This window comes from Sesamum indicum, linkage group LG10 (genome assembly GCF_000512975.1).
Source record: "Sesamum indicum cultivar Zhongzhi No. 13 linkage group LG10, S_indicum_v1.0, whole genome shotgun sequence".
NCBI classification, from domain to species: Eukaryota; Viridiplantae; Streptophyta; class Magnoliopsida; order Lamiales; family Pedaliaceae; genus Sesamum; species Sesamum indicum.
Window position 1 is genome coordinate 391,878 of NC_026154.1, and position 4,246 is coordinate 396,123.

The following is a 4,246-nucleotide window of genomic DNA, read 5'->3' on the forward strand; positions in this document are numbered from 1 at the left end:
ATGCTAAGAATTTTTTCCCCGAAAATGGCATATTTTTGCCGCAAACGGCTGTGGAATATTTATATATGTTATAAATTCTTTAAAAATATAATTAAAATTTAAAAAAAAAATATGAAAACAAGAAAATGTGTTGATAGACATTTTAGGACCACAGTGCAACTGCAGGCTAAGTGGTAACCAAAACATTGGTCCAAATATGAAGCATCTTCCAACGTCCCATGAAAAGCCATTGGGGTAAAAACATTAGAGACCCCAAGGAATTTCCTTTTCAGCATATAGTAGATATTCCAAATGACAAACAGATCAAGTGTTAATTACCTCTACATCCCTTCACACTGCTTTAATTATAATTATATTTATGTCGTTCGATTTATGCTTTATTTATACAAACAATTTATGTTTTTTGCGTTATTATAGAAATTAACCCTTATAATGATATTAACATTTTTAGAAATGTATGTTTAATTTTTCAAAGAATACGATGATTTGTGTAAAATAACGTTTGAAGAACAAAATTGGGAAGATGAAAAATGCCCAATATCCACATGTCTCATTTATTGTAATCAGACCTCAAATGAGACCATAACAAGAACCCCAAATTTGGGTATTATGCCGAGTCACCACACAATAGTCACGGATTGCTCCAACAACTGGTACATAGACTATTGCTTGGGACTAGTCTGGATATCCAACCCAATACATTGTACTAAATATCTTTTTTTTTTAAGTGAAAGTGATAAATTATTTTTTAATAATTTAATTATAATTTATTAATAATTAAAATTTATATCGAACAATTATAACAATCATATACTAATTGATATGATATAACTATCAAACATGGCCTAGATGTTGACAATGAAAAAAAAAACATCGCTATGATTTTCTCGATTTCCATTTTTCTGCAAATTCAGACATATATAATCAATTCCCAAGAACTCAGCCACTTTTGTTATGACATTAGAACATATACTATACTTTTTTATGATTAATTATCATGAGTAAAAAAATTATAGTAAATATTAGTTAATTATTATTGTGTAAATTGCAATTTCTCCGAATTTGACATCGCTATGATTAAATTTAAAGGACATCCAATTTTGGTAAGTGCTTGGATTTTGGAAAACGACCGATCCGTAGATTTATTAGGAGGTCCTCAATTAAATGTATTTCATTTTGGATGTTTAAATTAGTTTGAATGCCAAATGAGTGGAATGCTAAGAATTTTTTCCCCGAAAATGGCATATTTTTGCCGCAAACGGCTGTGGAATATTTATATATGTTATAAATTCTTTAAAAATATAATTAAAATTTAAAAAAAAAATATGAAAACAAGAAAATGTGTTGATAGACATTTTAGGACCACAGTGCAACTGCAGGCTAAGTGGTAACCAAAACATTGGTCCAAATATGAAGCATCTTCCAACGTCCCATGAAAAGCCATTGGGGTAAAAACATTAGAGACCCCAAGGAATTTCCTTTTCAGCATATAGTAGATATTCCAAATGACAAACAGATCAAGTGTTAATTACCTCTACATCCCTTCACACTGCTTTAATTATAATTATATTTATGTCGTTCGATTTATGCTTTATTTATACAAACAATTTATGTTTTTTGCGTTATTATAGAAATTAACCCTTATAATGATATTAACATTTTTAGAAATGTATGTTTAATTTTTCAAAGAATACGATGATTTGTGTAAAATAACGTTTGAAGAACAAAATTGGGAAGATGAAAAATGCCCAATATCCACATGTCTCATTTATTGTAATCAGACCTCAAATGAGACCATAACAAGAACCCCAAATTTGGGTATTATGCCGAGTCACCACACAATAGTCACGGATTGCTCCAACAACTGGTACATAGACTATTGCTTGGGACTAGTCTGGATATCCAACCCAATACATTGTACTAAATATCTTTTTTTTTTAAGTGAAAGTGATAAATTATTTTTTAATAATTTAATTATAATTTATTAATAATTAAAATTTATATCGAACAATTATAACAATCATATACTAATTGATATGATATAACTATCAAACATGGCCTAGATGTTGACAATGAAAAAAAAAACATCGCTATGATTTTCTCGATTTCCATTTTTCTGCAAATTCAGACATATATAATCAATTCCCAAGAACTCAGCCACTTTTGTTATGACATTAGAACATATACTATACTTTTTTATGATTAATTATCATGAGTAAAAAAATTATAGTAAATATTAGTTAATTATTATTGTGTAACAAATATTAGCCATTTTTACGGGCCAAGCTAAAATATTAGTTTCATCCTATTTGGTCCTAATTATGTCTGCTTTGTGTTTTTTCTTTTTCATTTTTGCTATTCTTTTTCTCCATTTTCTTTATTTCCTTCTCCATCTCCATTTTTTCCCCTCCAAATTTATTTATTTCTTTTTGTACCTTCTGTTATTTATTTTTTTAGAACCTGAACATATGGGCTAATAGACATTTGAGGGCTACTCCGTCTCTGTTGTATTAACTTCAAACCATGTGGGTCAACAGAGTATGGCCCAACATGAATCGGCCCAATTTCCAACAAAATGCCTAAATTCTTAAGGCCAAGGCCCATTATTGTTTATTTCAACTTTATTTTCAGCCCACACATTTTAGTCATTCTCCTTGGGAAAACCCATTACAAAAAAGTAACAAATGGAATTGGAATCTGCAACTCGAATTAGTTCTTGCATTTGAAATTGTTATAAATTCTTTTGATTTATCCATATTTAAAATTTTGTAGTTCGAATCCGATAAATATAAAAGAACAATTTATTGCCATACATTGGTTTAAGTTAGAACATGGAATAAAATTTATTTGGGATATTAACCGAAGCTTTAATATATTAATAGGGTAAATATCATAATGGTTCTCTTGAAATATATTATAGTTACAAATACTCTATAATTATTTGAAAAATTACGAATAGCTCATAATATCAATGCTCATTTAATAAAATTTTTTGGTAACAGTCCATTACAAGAAATATTTATTAAAGGACCATTATTTGTAGTTTTTCCAAGGAAGAAAACATATTGATATTGTAGCAAGTTTAGAAAATTCCTTTGTAATTTAGGCATATATGATACAATAAAGGCCCATCTTGAGAAAAGCTGAATTTTTAAGAAATTTTGATTTATGTCATATACTGATCTCTTTAGGATCTCTCCTCACACGTTTGTAGTTATAGAAGACTCCGTTAAATTCCGCGAAACAGAGAGAGAACGGGGAAAAGGCATGTAAACAACAAAATTAGCACTCTCTGTGTCTCTCTGGGAAGCTCTAGAATCTGCGAGTCAGCAGTCAGCACCTCTGTATATTGTTCTTTCCACTCCCTTCTCTTCACTTCGCTACAACTTCAAACACCTCTCCTTCCTCATTTGAGTATTCCCAAGAAGGTGACTTCTTTAATCTTCATGTCATCCTCCTTCCCTTGTATGCATGCCACTTTATCTGCTTTCTTGATTGTTATTTTTGCTCTTTTGGATTTTACAGTTATTTAACTGCCCATTTCATTTTAGCACTCTTTTTTTTTTTGTTTTCCATTTTGTGTAATCATTTTCTTTTGGAGGTTTGTTTATTTTATACTAGGTTGTGATGTTGATGTTTTGAGTATTTTTCTTCTGCATTTTCATGTTGCGTGCTAATGGGTTTCTTGTTTGTATGTGGATTGCTTTGTGTTCTTGTTATAATCTGTCCATCGTTCCTTGAGGAAATAAGAGCTGGGGATTAGTTAATTAACTGAATAAGTATCTTTTCTTGTTATTATTTTGGTTGGAGATCACTTCCCCTTTGAGCAATTAATATTTGACCTGTCATTGAATGTGTAAGAAGTGTTTGGTCTGAATCTTCTGTTGGTATCATGGGATTTTATTTTGTTGAGAGTTTTACGGGTAATTTGACAACTTCAAATGTGTTTGCTGTTTGAGTCGTTCCTAATAGATGAATGGTGTGTGTATGTGTTTGTCAAAAGACCTGTGTGGTCTCATATTGCCTGCATTTCGGAACCAACTCGTTGAAGGAGTTCGTCATATGCTCTAGGAATTATAACTCTGTTCCATTGTAGTCTTTTTCTTTTCAAGAGTACTTACAAAGTCCTATCTGGGAAATGTAAAAAGTTTTGGTAAATTATAATGTTTTATGTAAGGTCTGAAGAGCCAAAATCAAAGTGATCCTGAGAGAAAGAAGTAATTTGCTAATTTCTTATTGTTCTGAA

At 30.4% G+C, this 4,246-nt stretch overlaps 1 protein-coding gene across 1 annotated transcript in view; it reads left to right on the forward strand.

The window, feature by feature from the left end:
- The window catches only part of LOC105171342 (heat shock 70 kDa protein 8), a 3,066-nt gene continuing 2,027 nt past the window's right edge, over nucleotides 3,208-4,246 (forward strand). Inside the window, exon 1 of the mRNA XM_011092415.2 lies at nucleotides 3,208-3,428. The gene's annotated coding sequence lies outside the window, so the exon portion shown is untranslated. The remainder of the gene's footprint in view (nucleotides 3,429-4,246) is intronic.